Source organism: Parasteatoda tepidariorum, unplaced genomic scaffold (assembly GCF_982258835.1).
Source record: "Parasteatoda tepidariorum strain Cologne lab strain unplaced genomic scaffold, Ptep-v5.0 scaffold_40, whole genome shotgun sequence".
In the NCBI taxonomy this organism is placed as follows: domain Eukaryota; kingdom Metazoa; phylum Arthropoda; class Arachnida; order Araneae; family Theridiidae; genus Parasteatoda; species Parasteatoda tepidariorum.
The window spans coordinates 348,513-368,032 of record NW_028257399.1 but is presented as its reverse complement, the minus strand read 5'-3'; the positions used below and the strand labels follow the sequence as shown (position 1 = coordinate 368,032).

At 29.8% G+C, this 19,520-nt stretch overlaps 1 long non-coding RNA gene across 1 annotated transcript; it reads right to left on the bottom strand.

Annotated features, from left to right (window-relative positions):
• Nucleotides 1–8,548: 8,548 nt before the first annotated feature.
• LOC147800822 (uncharacterized) lies at nucleotides 8,549–18,967 on the bottom strand. Its single transcript, XR_015431149.1, has 2 exons — nucleotides 12,492–18,967; nucleotides 8,549–8,686 (listed from the first exon to the last, which is right to left on the bottom strand). It is a non-coding gene; the product is annotated as an uncharacterized LOC147800822 (long non-coding RNA).
• Nucleotides 18,968–19,520: the final 553 nt, after the last annotated feature.

The window sequence follows — 19,520 nt, the reverse complement described above, 5'->3', positions numbered from 1 at the left end:
CAATATTAAGGTCTGACACCGTGCCGTTAGTTAACATAGAAAAATGTCTTTGAATTTTTAAAGCATTTTAGAACGCTTATTTCCTCATTTTAAGCTTCTCAGAACACTTTATTTCGCATAGGCATACATTGTAAACTTTAGGGTCACGCTGTGTACCCCCTAATTGACCTATAATTATTTCCTGTGGTAGGGTACACTATAACCCTGTAATATAATACGTGGTCTAATTTATAAATTATAGGTCAATATTAAGGTCCGATACCGTGCCGTTAGTTAACATAGAAAAGTGTCTTCGAATTTCCTTGTTTTAATGCACTATTTAAAATATACATAGTGTACCCCCTAATTGACCTATCATTATTTCCTGTGGTAGGGTACACTATTACCCTGTAATATAATACCTGGTCCAATTTAAATAATATGGGTCAATATTAAGGTCTGATACCGTGCCGTTAGTTAACATTGAAAAATGTCTTTGAATTTTTAAAGCATTTTAGAACGCTTATTTCCTCATTTTAAGCTTCTCAGATCACTTTATTTCGCATAGGCATACATTGTAAACTTTAGGGTCCCGCTGTGTACCCCCTAATTGACCTATAATTATTTCCTGTGGTAGGGCACACTATAACCCTGTAATATAATACGTGGTCCAATTTAAAAAGTATATGTCAATATTAAGGTCCGATACCGTGCCGTTAGTTAACATAGAAAAGTGTCTTCGTATTTCCTTGTTTTAATGCACTATTTAAAATATACATAGTGTACCCCCTAATTGACCTATAATTATTTCCTGTGGTACGGTACTTTATTACCCTGTAATATAATACCTGGTCCAATTTAAATAATATGGGTCAATATTAAGGTCTGATATTGCGCCTTGCGTTAGTTAACCATTGAAAGATGTCTTTGAATTTTTAAAGCATTTTAGAAAGCTTATTTCTTCATTTTAAGCTTCTCAGAACACTCTATTTCGCATAGGCATACATAGTAAACTTTGGGGTCACGCTGTGTACCCCCTAATTAACCTATAATTATTTCCTGTGGTAGGGTGCAGTATTACCCTGTAATATAATACGTGATCCAATTTAAAAATTTTAGGTCAATATTAAGGTCCGATACCCTACCGTTAGTTAACATAGAAAAGAGTCTTCGTATTTCCTTGTTTTAATGCACTATTTTAAATATACATAGTGTACCCCCTAATTGACCTATAATTATTTCCTGTTGTAGGGTACACTATTACCCTGTAATATAATACCTGGTCCAATTTAAATATTATGGTTCCATATTAAGGTCTGATATCGCGCCTTGCGTTAGTTAACCATTGAAAGATGTCTTTGAATTTTTAAAGCATTTTAGAACGCTTATTTCTTCATTTTAAGCTTCTCAGAACCCCTTATTTCGCATAGGCATACATAGTAAACTTTAGGGTCACGCTGTGTACCCCCTAATTGACCTATAATTATTTTCTGTGGTAGGGTACACTATCACCCTGTGATATAATACGTGGTCCAATTTAAAAATTATAGGTCAATATTAAGGTCCGATACCGTGCCGTTAGTTAACATGGAAAAGTGTCTTCGTTTTTCCTTGTTTTAATGCACTATTTAAAATATACATAGTGTACCCCCTAATTGACCTATAATTATTTCCTGTGGTAGGGTACACTATTACCCTGTAATATAATACCTGGTCCAATTTAAATGATATGGGTCAATATTAAGGTCTGATATTGCGCCTTGCGTTAGTTAACCATTGAAAGATGTCTTTGAATTTTTAAAGCATTTTAGAACGCTTATTTCTTCATTTTAAGCTTCTCAGAACACTCTATATCGCATAGGCATACATAGTAAAATTTAGGGTCACGCTGTGTCCCCCCTAAATGACATATATTTATTTCCTGTGGTAGGGTACACTATTACCCTGTAATATAATACGTGGTCCAATTTAAAAATTATAGGTCAATATTAAGGTCTGACACCGAGCCGTTAGTTAACATTGAAAAATGTCTTTGAATTTTTAAAGCATTTTAGAACGCTTATTTCCTCATTTTAAGCTTCTCAGAACACTTTTTTTCGTATAGGCATACATTGTAAACTTTAGGGTCACGCTGTGTACCCCCTAATTGACCTATAATTATTTCCTGTGGTAGGTCACACTATAACCCTGTAATATAATACGTGGTCCAATTTATAAATTATAGGTCAATATTAAGGTCCGATACCGTGCCGTTAGTAAACATAGAAAAGTGTCTTCGAATTTCCTTGTTTTAATGCACTATTTAAAATATACATAGTGTACCCCCTAATTGACCTATAATTATTTCCTGTGGTAGGGTACACTATTACCCTGTAATATAATACCTGGTCCAATTTAAATAATATGGGTCAATATTAAGGTCTGATATTGCGCCTTGCGTTAGTTTACCATTGAAAGATGTCTTTGAATTTTTAAAGCATTTTAGAACGCCTATTTCTTCATTTTAAGCTTCTCAGAACAATCTATTTCGCATAGGCATACATAGTAAACTTTGGGGTCACGCTGTGTACCCCCTAATTGACCTATAATTATTTCCTGTGGTAGGGTACACTATTACCCTGTAATATAATACGTGGTCCAATTTAAAAATTATAGGTCAATGTTAAGGTCCGATACCGTGCCGTTAGTTAACATAGAAAAGTGTCTTCGTATTTCCTTGTTTTAATGCACTATTTAAAATATACATAGTGTACCCCCTAATTGACCTATAATTATTTCCTGTGGTAGGGTACACTATTACCCTGTAATATAATACCTGGTCAAATTTAAATATTATGGGTCAATATTAAGGTCTGATATTGCGCCTTGCGTTAGTTAACCATTGAAAGATGTCTTTGAATTTTTAAAGCATTTTAGAACGCTTATTTCTTCATTTTAAGCTTCTCAGAACACTCTATATCGCATAGGCATACATAGTAAAATTTAGGGTCACGCTGTGTCCCCCCTAAATGACATATATTTATTTCCTGTGGTAGGGTACACTATTACCCTGTAATATAATACGTGGTCCAATTTAAAAATTATAGGTCAATATTAAGGTCTGACACCGTGCCGTTAGTTAATATAGAAAAATGTCTTTGAATTTTTAAAGCATTTTAGAACGCTTATTTCCTCATTTTAAGCTTCTCAGAACACTTTATTTCGCATAGGCATACATTGTAAACTTTAGGGTCACGCTGTGTACCCCCTAATTGACTTATAATTATTTCCTGTGGTAGGTTACACTATAACCCTGTAATATAATACGTGGTCCAATTTATAAATTATAGGTCAATATTAAGGTCCGATACCGTGCCTTTAGTTAACATAGAAAAGTGTCTTCGAATTTCCTTGTTTTAATGCACTATTTAAAATATACATAGTGTACCCCCTAATTGACCTATAATTATTTCCTGTGGTAGGGTACACTATTACCCTGTAATATAATACCTGATCCAATTTCAATAATATGGGTGAATATTAAGGTCTGATATTGCGCCTTGCGTTAGTTAACCATTGAAAGATGTCTTTGAATTTTTAAAGCATTTTAGAACGCCTATTTCTTCATTTTAAGCTTCTCAGAACACTCTATTTCGCATAGGCATACATAGTAAACTTTGGGGTCACGCTGTGTACCCCCTAATTGACCTATAATTATTTCCTGTGGTAGGGTACACTATTACCCTGTAATATAATACGTGGTCCAATTTAAAAATTATAGGTCAATGTTAAGGTCCGATACCGTGCCGTTAGTTAACATAGAAAAGTGTCTTCGTATTTCCTTGTTTTAATGCACTATTTAAAATATACATAGTGTACCCCCTAATTGACCTATAATTATTTCCTGTGGTAGGGTACACTATTACCCTGTAATATAATACCTGGTCCAATTTAAATAATATGGGTCAATATTAAGGTCTGATATTGCGCCTTGCGTTAGTTAACCATTGAAAGATGTCTTTGAATTTTTAAAGCATTTTAGAACGCCTATTTCTTCATTTTAAGCTTCTCAGAACACTCTATTTCGCATAGGCATACATAGTAAACTTTGGGGTCACGCTGTGTACCCCCTAATTGACCTATAATTATTTCCTGTGGTAGGGTACACTATTACCCTGTAATATAATACGTGGTCCAATTTAAAAATTATAGGTCAATGTTAAGGTCCGATACCGTGCCGTTAGTTAACATAGAAAAGTGTCTTCGTATTTCCTTGTTTTAATGCACTATTTAAAATATACATAGTGTACCCCCTAATTGACCTATAATTATTTCCTGTGGTAGGGTACACTATTACCCTGTAATATAATACCTGGTCAAATTTAAATATTATGGGTCAATATTAAGGTCTGATATTGCGCCTTGCGTTAGTTAACCATTGAAAGATGTCTTTGAATTTTTAAAGCATTTTAGAACGCTTATTTCTTCATTTTAAGCTTCTCAGAACACTCTATATCGCATAGGCATACATAGTAAAATTTAGGGTCACGCTGTGTCCCCCCTAAATGACATATATTTATTTCCTGTGGTAGGGTACACTATTACCCTGTAATATAATACGTGGTCCAATTTAAAAATTATAGGTCAATATTAAGGTCTGACACCGTGCCGTTAGTTAACATAGAAAAATGTCTTTGAATTTTTAAAGCATTTTAGAACGCTTATTTCCTCATTTTAAGCTTCTCAGAACACTTTATTTCGCATAGGCATACATTGTAAACTTTAGGGTCACGCTGTGTACCCCCTAATTGACCTATAATTATTTCCTGTGGTAGGGTACACTATAACCCTGTAATATAATACGTGGTCCAATTTATAAATTATAGGTCAATATTAAGGTCCGATACCGTGCCGTTAGTTAACATAGAAAAGTGTCTTCGAATTTCCTTGTTTTAATGCACTATTTAAAATATACATAGTGTACCCCCTAATTGACCTATCATTATTTCCTGTGGTAGGGTACACTATTACCCTGTAATATAATACCTGGTCCAATTTAAATAATATGGGTCAATATTAAGGTCTGATACCGTGCCGTTAGTTAACATTGAAAAATGTCTTTGAATTTTTAAAGCATTTTAGAACGCTTATTTCCTCATTTTAAGCTTCTCAGATCACTTTATTTCGCATAGGCATACATTGTAAACTTTAGGGTCCCGCTGTGTACCCCCTAATTGACCTATAATTATTTCCTGTGGTAGGGCACACTATAACCCTGTAATATAATACGTGGTCCAATTTAAAAAGTATATGTCAATATTAAGGTCCGATACCGTGCCGTTAGTTAACATAGAAAAGTGTCTTCGTATTTCCTTGTTTTAATGCACTATTTAAAATATACATAGTGTACCCCCTAATTGACCTATAATTATTTCCTGTGGTACGGTACTTTATTACCCTGTAATATAATACCTGGTCCAATTTAAATAATATGGGTCAATATTAAGGTCTGATATTGCGCCTTGCGTTAGTTAACCATTGAAAGATGTCTTTGAATTTTTAAAGCATTTTAGAAAGCTTATTTCTTCATTTTAAGCTTCTCAGAACACTCTATTTCGCATAGGCATACATAGTAAACTTTGGGGTCACGCTGTGTACCCCCTAATTAACCTATAATTATTTCCTGTGGTAGGGTGCAGTATTACCCTGTAATATAATACGTGATCCAATTTAAATATTATGGTTCCATATTAAGGTCTGATATCGCGCCTTGCGTTAGTTAACCATTGAAAGATGTCTTTGAATTTTTAAAGCATTTTAGAACGCTTATTTCTTCATTTTAAGCTTCTCAGAACCCCTTATTTCGCATAGGCATACATAGTAAACTTTAGGGTCACGCTGTGTACCCCCTAATTGACCTATAATTATTTTCTGTTATAGGGTACACTATCACCCTGTGATATAATACGTGGTCCAATTTAAAAATTATAGGTCAATATTAAGGTCCGATACCGTGCCGTTAGTTAACATGGAAAAGTGTCTTCGTTTTTCCTTGTTTTAATGCACTATTTAAAATATACATAGTGTACCCCCTAATTGACCTATAATTATTTCCTGTGGTAGGGTACACTATTACCCTGTAATATAATACCTGGTCCAATTTAAATGATATGGGTCAATATTAAGGTCTGATATTGCGCCTTGCGTTAGTTAACCATTGAAAGATGTCTTTGAATTTTTAAAGCATTTTAGAACGCTTATTTCTTCATTTTAAGCTTCTCAGAACACTCTATATCGCATAGGCATACATAGTAAAATTTAGGGTCACGCTGTGTCCCCCCTAAATGACATATATTTATTTCCTGTGGTAGGGTACACTATTACCCTGTAATATAATACGTGGTCCAATTTAAAAATTATAGGTCAATATTAAGGTCTGACACCGAGCCGTTAGTTAACATTGAAAAATGTCTTTGAATTTTTAAAGCATTTTAGAACGCTTATTTCCTCATTTTAAGCTTCTCAGAACACTTTTTTTCGTATAGGCATACATTGTAAACTTTAGGGTCACGCTGTGTACCCCCTAATTGACCTATAATTATTTCCTGTGGTAGGTCACACTATAACCCTGTAATATAATACGTGGTCCAATTTATAAATTATAGGTCAATATTAAGGTCCGATACCGTGCCGTTAGTAAACATAGAAAAGTGTCTTCGAATTTCCTTGTTTTAATGCACTATTTAAAATATACATAGTGTACCCCCTAATTGACCTATAATTATTTCCTGTGGTAGGGTACACTATTACCCTGTAATATAATACCTGGTCCAATTTAAATAATATGGGTCAATATTAAGGTCTGATATTGCGCCTTGCGTTAGTTTACCATTGAAAGATGTCTTTGAATTTTTAAAGCATTTTAGAACGCCTATTTCTTCATTTTAAGCTTCTCAGAACAATCTATTTCGCATAGGCATACATAGTAAACTTTGGGGTCACGCTGTGTACCCCCTAATTGACCTATAATTATTTCCTGTGGTAGGGTACACTATTACCCTGTAATATAATACGTGGTCCAATTTAAAAATTATAGGTCAATGTTAAGGTCCGATACCGTGCCGTTAGTTAACATAGAAAAGTGTCTTCGTATTTCCTTGTTTTAATGCACTATTTAAAATATACATAGTGTACCCCCTAATTGACCTATAATTATTTCCTGTGGTAGGGTACACTATTACCCTGTAATATAATACCTCCCATGCAGCAGAGATAAGTATTAATTACGTGAAAATAACGTTAAAATGCCACAAGGTTTAGAGCAAAAAAACGTTTATTTAAAACGTTTTATTTCCGTTTCGAGTGGTAGTCTCGAATTAGGTAAAAAAGCGTTTATATTTGGGCTGTTTTTAACGTAAAAATGACGGATTTTTGCCGTTATTTTGACTAAGGTGAATTTCGTAACCAATTTTTAACGTATTTTTTACGTTTTTTTCACCAAACTATTTACGTATATTTTTGGTTCTAAAAATTCGTTATTTTCACCAAGAATATTTACGTGTTTTTAACGCTTATTTTTATTAAAATAACGTACATTTTACGTTATTTTAACCAAAATACAAACGTATTTTATCCATACTATTTACGTATTATTAACGCTTATTTTGAGCTTTATTTACGCATTATTAACGCTTATATATCAATATTTTTAACGCTTATTTTGAGCTAGGTGAATTGATAAATTTTTCGCGAAAATTTAACTAAATTAATTTCAATTTATCGTAATTTTAACCGAATTGTTAACAATAGCATATTTTAAGTTTTTTTTTTTAACTAAGAAGGAAAGAAACCATTCCGTATTTTAATGTTTACGCTGCCCTAAGTACACTAAAAAATATAGCATTTACTTTTTATTTAAAAAAAAACTTTTAATTCTTTTCGAACTAAAACTAAAATAACGGAAAATAGCCGATATTCATGTTTTTTTTTAGAATCCTAGAAAAAGCTTTTGTTTTTAATCTCACACTTTCTGTAAATTTTTACAATTCAAATTATAACTCAACGAATATGGAATGCAAATCTTTCTACCTCTTCACAGCAGCATACTAGTTTATTTATGAAGTTTCATGTCCCTCAGGAATTTTTTACATTTTTCATTCCTAAAAGTTTGTAATATAAAGAATTGGTAGAAGAAAAAATTACTCAATACTTACATGATTTTCCAAACCCATATGGAAAAAAAATTTTTTTTTTTTAGTTTAAATTAATAATTAAGAAATCTACTGCTGTCCTGAAGTCCATGTTTCCAAATTGCTTGCTGGAAATTATCTACTCTTCTAGAATGCTTTTGGGTTCATTATTTTTTTTTTAAATGCATATATTTTAATTTTTAGCTTGAAAAATTTGACTAAAATTTACTTTAACACACACACGAAGTAAAAAAAAAAATATTAACCAAATTTACCATTTGATTTGTTTACTTACTAAAATTACAATTTTTCTAAGTCTTATGTTCGTAAAACTAAAATTTTTAATCCAGAAGAGCAGTTAACTAAATAATTTTAAATACAGAAAAAAACATTAAATCAAATAAGATTTATTAAGTTTTATTTATTTTACAACTATCATACAATATATAGATTTACAATTATAACACATCGCCACAGATCTGAAACATTCATAACTTCTTCCATCCCGCTGTTACTATCACCTCTTCACTGCAATGTTCCTGGAAAACAAATAAATATTTTAGCATATGAAAAAAAATATACCGGACAATAATATTAAATTGTTACAACCAACAGTAGATTTCTAAAACGAAGCAATACTGACTAGATAAAATACAATTAAATAAAAATTTTTAAAAAAATATTAAAACTGTTTATTATTTTCATGGAATTTCTACTAAGTATATATCGATTGAGTACATCCAAATACTTAGATATAAGAAAATCTATTTTACAAATTTTAGTCACATATTACACAACAAAATTACATACATATACAGCACAAATCTGAATTAGAATATTTCATAATTTTTTTTTATCCTAACTAAATCTTACATTGAAGCCAGCAGTAAGTTATAAACAAAACATAAAATTATTTTTCGTGTGGCTTTGAGGAGAACTCCTCCAGTTTTAGTCTGGTGCTGTTGACTGCTTTGGTAACAAGTAAGAGCACATTTCTAATAGGGGAACAATGAAGGAATAAAGGTGTCAATTGGTTTACCCACGCTGACCTAAAATCAAGACAAAACTATTCACAAAACACTCCTATTTGAATTTACTTTTTCTCATAACCGCAGTACTTGCCACGACATGTGCCCATTGTCAGGTAAAGTACTCCTAAAAGCTGCCCTATACTTTCTGTTTATTTACTTATCATCAGAATTTTATTTTCCTCTCTCATTCTTTTCTTTTTTTTTTATTGCTCCTTGGCTGCAATTTTCATTCCTCTTCAGAATATTTTGCAAGAACTTTGTAGTTCAGAAACACAATTCGATTAGTTTCAGTTACGTAATTTTTAATTTCTCATTTATTAAAACAGTAAAAATACTATGCCTTTTAACACTAACAGTATCCTTAATATACAAAAGGAGTAATTTTAACAAATTCAGTAATTTGTTAAACTATATATTATTTAGTTCAAGTGAAGAATTACATTTTACAATTGCCTCTGTTAAAGCTTTTTTAAACAAAAAATGGTTATTTTGAAAATTCTTTAATTTCTGTAAAATCGCTGCTAAAACGTAACACTTTACTCCAAAATACATTAGAAAGCTGTTTGGTGATATAGAAATTCATTTCCACAACGGAATTCTTAGTAATGGTGGGAAAAATAGGAAGGGTGGGAAAAATAGGTTCTGTGTTCCTTGACCCTAGTGTGTTACAATCAGGGGCAGTAAAAACTTTATTTGTTTAAACCACTTAAAAAGGACTGGATAAAAAAATTTCAAAAAAAAACTTCACACACAAAACACAGTTTTTGGAGAAATATTTTAATAAATATTTCTTCGAAAAATGTGATTAAATGAAAGGAACACAATGGTGTTAGTTAATTGTAGCAACATGACAGAATGTTTGGAGTAATGCAGTATAGCAATTTTGGTCTATAAAAACAATTCGGAGGAACAGCCTTAAACTTAAAATTGTTTCAAAAATAATAATTTTATGCTTGGAACTAATTAGAAATTCTCTTTTTTAATGCTGCATATATATATATATGAGCAAAACAAAATTACCAACTTTCCACACCCTTGCAAAAAAATAAAATAAAAATTTTTTTGAACAAGTATAGAGCAGATATATCAAAATTTTTTTAAACTTATTTAAAGATGTGAAAACAAATATATATTTTTTTGTCAAACTGTAATTCATATAGTTTGTAGTAGTGATAATTTCCATTGCATGAACTACTTAACTTACAAGTTTTCTGCAATATTAGACATTTAACGTAAATTTTACTTTTTTGTTAAAATAAAAAGTTGGAACATAAGTATGCTAAATGTATACAGTAAAATGCAAGAAAATATAATAAATTAATGAAAACTAGTCAGTCTAACTCTTTTAGAGAAAAGTAAGCATTTTTTGCAACCTTGATATACACAATGAATCGTGTTTCAAAGCATTTTAATCATTAATACTTCAACACCAAATAATAAACACAAAAACATTCACTTGCAAAAATAAGATATTTAAATAAAAGATGTTTTCAAACAGTATGAAATCAAAAATTTTTTCATTTAATGTAAGCATAATAATATAGTGCAGAAGTTATTGAAAAAAAAAACTTTATAAAAATAAAGTGATAATATCATAGACAGATATATCATATAAATAGAAAATATCATATGTATAGTCATAGATATAAAATCATTGATCAAAGTTAACAATATTGAAAGTTCAATTTCTAATATGTGGAATTGTAGAAAACTGCAGATGTACACAAAAAAAAAAATATATATATATATATATAAACATATATACAATTGGCTTATTTTAATTAAAACAAGGATAATTTGAAATCTTGTGGCAGAATGTTTTTGAGCTATCTGCGACTAAACTGTCCAGCAGTAAGATCTAATTGCAAAATACTTTTAATACAAACAAACATATATGTTGCTAATTTAAAATGGCAAATATGCTGTGTTAACAAAAAATAATAATAATGATTTTCTTAATTTAACACGAAATAATTTTTTTTTAATATTATGGGTGATATTCTCACATTTTGTTGGTAGGAAGACACACTCTTTATTAGCTTCTTCGCATTTTGTAAATAATCATCACAATAAAAAAATATTAAATATCATGAAATCCGTAGTAGCAATTGCCCCCCCCCCCAAAAAAAAATATATGATGTAATTACGTAAATTGGACTCCTCAAAAGCGTGTTACACTTTGAAATTAGGTTGTAATAAATAATATCGTATAAAAAATATCTGATTTAAAATTTAAGGAGAAATCAACATCTATAACTTCTAAAAATTCAATAGAATTTTTAAAAAAAAAAAATAGATAGCCTTAAAAAATAGATACTCAAATGCTCGATTTGAGTTTTCCATATTGTTTAAATATATCAAGATGGTTAAGAACCAAATGAAAATCAATATCAATAACTGCCGAAAATACTATCAAAACATTACGTCGATTTATGATACTATCGGTGAAAATTGAGCGTGTCAAAAACTGATTATCTAAATGCATGATTCAAATATTGCATGTTCAAATATTTCTGTAAAAAAGAAAAGTAATATTTTCTTCTTTTCAAGAGAAAAATCTTTCTGCAAGAGATCTGTAAAATTTTGCAACAATGTCGCCGTTTCGCTGCGATTCTGCCACGGAGATTTGAAATACTGAGCAATATGCATAAATCTTAATTCCCCGAGAATTTCTAATTGATCTTGTTTATTCATTTTTTAATTCATTTTAATGTTTGCCAAATGTTTGGTTTGAGTAGCCTTAGCCTTTGAGGGATTCATCAATCTGCATAATCGCTGAAGAATTCTCAAAAGCAAAATAGAAGTTTCAGAATTTGTTTGAACTTATGGAGGACTATGAATAAAAAGACTAATTTAATGCAGATAAAACACATTTTTTTTTTAAGTGTCAGTGAAATAAAACATTGGAACAGCAAAAATAGTGGTGGTAAAAACAGTAACAGTTTACCATTCTACTTGATACTAACGATGAAACTTACACCAGAAACTTCTATTATAAATTAGTTGAATAGTGCAAAGGCTGATGATTGTGCATGAAATAATTAGGATTCTACAGTACATGGAAAATATATTTACAATACATGATAATTAATTTTAAGAGACAAATTTTTGAGTACTTTTATTTGTTGTTATTGAAGCATGGGCAGCCTATGTAAACAATGTTTAATTACTTTTTTTAATATCAGCAAAAGTAATCTGAAATAATTTTTAACAATTGATTTGATCATGTTTATAATTTCACGAATTTTTTTACCCATTTTTAAGCGCAAGAAAAAAGGAAACAATTCAAATACAGTTATTTCTTTAGACATACTTAATTCAGGTACCTTCAACTGAGACTTGATGGAGGTTCATTCTCAAAGCTAGGTCCTTTTCAAAGATCTTCCTCAGAAGTACATCAATAGATTATGAAAAGAAAATTCATTCAGTTAATACGTTCAAAAACATAGAAATAATTCAAACATATTTTGTTTTGTTTATACGGGCACATTTATTATTCAGAACTAGAGAAGTAAGGAGTAATGGTTTGGCAGAATGTTAGCTAAAAAAAATGGTGAAATGCAGAATATATTTTTATAGCAATATTTTTTTTAAAAAAAATTCATTAATAAATATTTTTTACGAATAAATAAGTTTATTTATTATTGGAAATTACTCCATGCTTATCTATATTAGTGGAATGGGCTAAAGGGAAAACAAAAAACTAAACCAGAAATACTTAATAAAGTTATGAAGTAAAATAGAAAGAGAAAAAGAAATTATCATAATTGTTACAACAAAACTTCCATGCTAAGAATAATATTTTTTGTAAAGCAGTATCCATAAAGCAACATTAACTAAAATATAATCTATTAGAAATATGTTATTAAAATGCTGTGTTATCTTAAAAATGCTAAAAAAAACAAAAGATTATATACAAATGTAAAACAGAAAAATCTATTTTAATTCTCAAAATGAAATTTTAAAGCTTTACATCTCAGTCTTTCCAATTATCATATTTTCCAGATAAGAATAAAGACAATAGAAACATTCTTAATTACTGTGTCATACAGTTAATAAAAACAAAGTTTTTTAGAAATGTAAAAAGCTAGGTAAAAACAAAGACAAAAATTGTTTAAAAGAAAAATTTAGCAATAAAAATTTCAATTGAACTTTTTCACCTAGCAGGGGTCTGTCTAGGTTTTTCTGATAGGTACCTATTTTATGAAAATTTAGACATAATTTGTGAAAAATTAAAAACTACATTAAAAAATCAACACAAAAATATGGATTTATCGTTTCTTAAGGAATACAAAAATAAAATTATAAGAAAAAGTATTTTGTGAAACTAATGTTTTTTCTAAAGTTGAATTTGTGAAGGTACTGCTAAACGGTAGTAAATTTGGCCTTGACAGACCTCTGCCTAGGCATATTTTTAGAATACAGTGACTATAAAAGAATTAAAAAAGTTTTAAACAGCAATGTAAATTTAAATAAAAGCTTGAATAAGAATAATTCTAAAGATAATTTAATATTGAAAATTACTGCAATTATTTTCCATATCGTTTTAGCTGATAAATTTCAAAAACTGTTTCAAAAATAAGAAGAAAAATTTCCAGTAAATGTTCAACTGGGTGTTTTTTTTTTTCTTTTTAAAGATATCATGTTGCAAAATAAATAGTCAAAAAACTATTTTGTCCATGTGAGATTTTCTCTTGCAATAGCTTGTTAAGATGATACTTCCACGACATTTTGGTTGAAGAACCATCTGCTATAGACTCTTGTAAAATTTACACCAATCAAGCGTGTTTAACCCTTGGTTCTTTAAAAAGGTAAAGTTAAAAGAAAATGCCACTACTCAACTTTATTAAAAATGCAACAACTAATAGTTTTTATACTTTATAAGACAATAGTAGGTAAGTAGATAAGACAGCTCAAATTAATAACAATATGATAGGACTGTTTCACACATAACACTTGTCTCGTCTCATTTGCTAATAAAAATGCCATCTCGTACTGAGTAGGCAAAACAGTAAGAAAAATGCCCGTATCATGATCTGCCGGTGAATAATCACTATATCTTCTAAGCAACTTCCACGCAGCAACCTGGAGGAACTAAAAAAAATTAACGAACGGAGATCAACTTGAAGAGTATAACTCGTAGCTACCTTTCGCACACCTTTACATATTCTTTTAAAAAGTTAGCAGTTAGAAATCTATTTGGTGCCTGGACGATAGCAGTTGGCATAACTGCTCACAATACAGAAGTACCCCTAATAGGAAATTAAAAGTTTAATGAGTATTTCTATGTTGTTACCTATGGATAAATATTTATAAACTTCCAGCGGTCCACGAAAAATTAAGAAAATATCTCAGAATGGGAGTAACTCAGAGAATATAAGTTGAAGCAACCCTCAGGAAAACTTCTACATACTTCTTTTAAAAATTTTTGCAAAGTACAAAATATATATATTTTTTTTTGTTTCAACATTTTTAGTTGGCACAATCTAGTTCAAATAGGGAAACATCCCCTTTTATTTGATTCATAAAATCAGGGGAGATCTCTATAAAAGGAACAATGGCAGAATAATCAGCACGTCTTGGCAACTTCTGGTATCGGAGAAACTGAAAGAAAAAAATCACAGAAAGGGACCAACTCGAAAGATATAACTCGTAACCATTTGGCAAACATTCATGTTTTTTTTAAAAAAAATTTCAAGTTTATATTTATTTGGTAGCTTGGCTATTGTAGTTAGTGTGACAGGTTAATATATGGAAATATCCCCTAAAATTAGTGAAACAGAAAAATTTACATTATAAATCTAGCTAAAATTCTTTTCCACTCCGGAAAATTAGTTTATCATCACCTGTGGCAGAATAATCAACGTCTTGGTAACTTCCAGTGGCTATCATCACACTGAAAACAAAACATGGGAAGAAACTCAACAGGGTATATCTTGTAGCCACTACCCCCTGGCAAACCTCTACAAGTTTTCTTTTATAAATGTATGCAAGTTTGAAATCCACAATAGTAGGCGCAGCAAATCACAGAAGGAAAATATCCCCTCTACTCATATTTTGGTGTGTAAAGTCAACCATGATTAATGACATTTAAGTATTATCTTCAGAATAATGCTTATAATTGTTACTTTTTGTTAATTGTTATTTATTATAGTAACAAAATTTGTCAGGTGAATAAAATAATGCAGCATTAATTTAATAATTTTGATAATTAAAGCTTTAAAATAGAATTTTATTTTTACATAAGATCGCAACTAGTTTAACTCAGTATTTCAGATTAATATTCCTTGATTAAGCTTAGGTACCATCAGAAAACTTTCCAAAAATTCATGATTTTATTAAAAATATCTTAACTGCATAACAATCGTATATAACGGGTCTGTATTTCGTCTCTTTACATTAAGCACAGTAAATGAGATTCAACAAATTTTCTTGCTTTTTTCCAAAATCGTTACGTTTTGTCATAGTTTGTTAAACTTCGCAAATGATAGGCTTAGAATATTTGTGTTTATTTCAAGCAGAATTAACTACAATAATTATTTACTTTTTTTGACAGTGAAGCATTATAATGAATTAACATTCTAAAATAGTAATGATTAAAGTAAGGAATAAAAGAACTTACCATTGAATTCGGCGTATGTAAACACACGCGGGCGACAATGTAAATAAATGTAGGGGTAGCTAGTGTAGGGGTAGCAATCCTTCTGTAGAACTTGCTCCCACGGAAAAGGAGTGAAAAGTTGAAACTTAGTATCGTTTAATCCACTTGTAAAACAAAAACTCAAATAACTGAAAGCAATGTGGAGAGTACTTTTGAATCTATATTGTTAATCAATTTTTTCTCTATTTTTGATTTTTCTTCTTATTTTTCTTATTATTATTCTAATTAAACCTGGAATAAAATGCTACATTGTAGAATAACTTTCATATAATATTTTTAAAAAAGTTAAATAAAACTGTCAAGCTTTTTTTTAAAAAATTATTACTATTTTACCTGATGACTTAAAGAAAAATGGAATTATATTGTTATGTAATGTTATTTTCATTACAGAGATATAATAGTATTTTATTTTTACTAGTATAATATTATTTGAATAGCTTGTACATAAAAAAACTCGATTTTAATGCTTTTTATAATTTTCATGAATTCATAAAAATTGCTGTTTTATGCTCTGGAAATGTAAAATTATTATAACAATAATTTATTATTAAAAGATAAACATGAATAAATATTATAAATTAAGATCACTGATTCGTAAGACATACAAGATTATTTAAAATACGTGATTATTTATTTTAAAACTTTACACTTTTTTGCTTCCTCTAACCAGGAACTTCATATCCAATCGTTAGGAATTAGAGGATCGTACTATAGTAATTTAACTAAATGAGACATTAATTATGTTATATTTTAAAACTGTAAAACTAACAATATACATTGATTTTTTTGTGCATCATATAGGCTGATCAATGAACCATAAATTGTAGGATTTCCATTTAATCCGAAATGAGAGTAAGAAAGATATTGTAGAATACATTCTACGTTAGGTCTTCCATCAAATCAAAAAGATTTAATCTAACTACATCCACCAATGTAAAAGTTTTATCGATTAACATAATATGGGATCAACATGTACATTTATTTATCTCTGGTTAATTTTAATTATTATATCATGATTACATGTTATTTCTCAAATTTCGTGCTTATTTTTTGTTTTTCTCGTCTGCGTAGGTGAAGATTTTACATACATTAATTGGCATGCATAAAGGCATGGTCTCACGATTTAGGTATCATTTTTAGTTGTTGGTGATGACCGTGTTAAAAATAATAGTTTGAAAAAATTCATAAAATATTTATTACATAAAAAATACACATTTAAATAAAAAGCACCTTTTAAATCACGATTTCATTTGGAGAAAAGAAAAAAAAAGAGGTAATATCATGCATTTGAAAACTTGATTATAACAATAAGGGTAAAAAAGGGTGTCAAGTTGTTAACATTTCTAGTGGATCAAGTTATTTTCATATAATATATTAAAAATTTTATATTTAATTTCAGCTGGAAGGATCCATTTTCGTTAAACGTTCCGTTTCCCTCTTCAGTGCTTTAGATAAAAAAAAAATTTTTCGCTTGCTGATATTTGTCTTCATTTTAAAAGCAATGTATGTATACATTAAAAAGATTTTGTTGAAATTTTATTCCCAGATAACACAGTGTAAACAGATAATGTGTCAACGAATTAATGAAGGTAGGAGTTTTAGTTACGTCGCACTAGAGCTATGCATTAGGCTTATCATCCATTTAGACTTAAATCTGAAGGGGTAGGAAATTTTCTCCAGATCCCTGTACATTTGGCACAGTAATGCGATCGACCACAGGCCTCTCGATTCCACAGATTTTAATAGCACATATATCGCATGTACTCGGTGGTGTCGAGGATCGAGCACCGCCCCCGTCAAGGACTAGAATGGCCCTTAAAACCCCTATTAACCGGGAACTAAGCCTAAATGAAAAAATCTTGGTCAAAAAACAAAGAAAAAAATTTGTCGCACTGAGGTCAAAATATGAAAAAAACAAATATTTAATTTCTCTCTTCTTTTTTTTCTTGCTGTTGTTGTTAATTTACGTCGCACTAGAGCTGCGCAATGGGCTATTGGCGACGGTCTGGGAAACATCCCGGAGGATGATCCGAAGACATGCCATCACAATTTTGATCCTCTGCGGAGGGGATGGCACCCCCGCTTCGGTAGCCCGACGACGTGCGCGCGAAGTCGAGCACTTTACGGTAGCACAGTTTAACGAGGACCAATACCGCACACCCTCGGTTCCTACGCAGACTGATCCAAGTGGCACCCGCACACTGACCGCAGCCAGTGATGTTTGACTTCGGTGATCTGTTGGGAACCGTGTCATAACGATCAGTCCACTGCGGGACCTTTTTTTTCTTCTTAAAGGTGTTTTTTTTTTTTTTTTTTTTTTTTTTTTTTTTTTTTTTTTAAGATCTATGTATAAGCATTGCAAAATTTAGGTCTTAACTTCAATTTTTGAGGAACTTTCTCTTTTCCTTACTTAATTCCTTTTCTTTTTTATTTATATGATCTAAATAATTAAAAACAATTTATTTAACTTCATTAACTATTTAAAACCTTCCAAGCATTGTGTCCCTAGGTAAATTTTACTCTTTTTCCCTGTTATGTAACATTATTGCCCGATATGATAAAAAAAAAAAGAAAAAAAAAAAAAAAAAAAAAAAAAAACAGACTATTCAATGCAAGAAAGCCTAAAACTGACAGCTCGGAAAAATAAACCGAACTAACGCTCTAACTATTTTTAAAAGTACTTCAATTTCACATGCACAAAAACTCACTCATAAATAATATTTTGCAAAGAAATAAAGAATTATCATTACTTGCTCTTATAAAAAAAATTATTTTTCTGACATTACAACAAAACTTACAATTATTATTTATATTTTATGCTATTTTATATTATTTTTTATATTTTATAAATTTATATTATTTTTTACTATATATGATTTTCATAAATAATTTACTTATTGCAATTAAGATTTTATAATTAAGCAATTTCCAGATTATAAAATTCAAGATTCAAAGCAAAATTTAATAAATTTGTAAAAACGTTGTTGTGTGTAAAAACGTCTTTTAATAACAACCAATATTTTAAAACTTCCCACACTAAATTTTATTACGAAAACTAATTATGAGAATTATCTTTTTACCTGTTATTTGATATGTATTTTTTTTCATTAATAAATATTATATACATTAAAGAATCAAGATTGATAAATTTTTCAAAATACTTTAATTCTATTTTTACAATTTATGAAGTTTTTGGAAGGAAAAAAAATTAAATCAGTATTTTAAAATAAAGTAAATGTCTCTTTCATGCAGTAAGAACATGGAATTTAAAAGTTGACACATTTCTTAGCAATTATTTTGAAAAAACTTATATACGGTAAGCGATTATTGCAAAGTAAGAAATTAATAAATAAATGTTAACAAAATTAACCAAAAATAATCGCTTCTATTTCATGTTGATTGAAGTAGAAAATAATAATTAGAATATTGTATATTATAAATTATTTTTTATAAACTCGTATGGCGAGCGATAATTGCAATATAAAAAAATAGTGAATCAATTTTTACATAATAACAAAAAATAAATTTTTTAAATTTAGATCTTTGAATAATAATAATTATTAGTATTCGCATATTAACATCCCACCCTAGAGTAGGCTCGAACCTAGGACGCCGTACCCTTGAGGCGAATGCTGTAACCACTACACCACAACTCTTGTTCTGGACAGAGATAATTTAAAT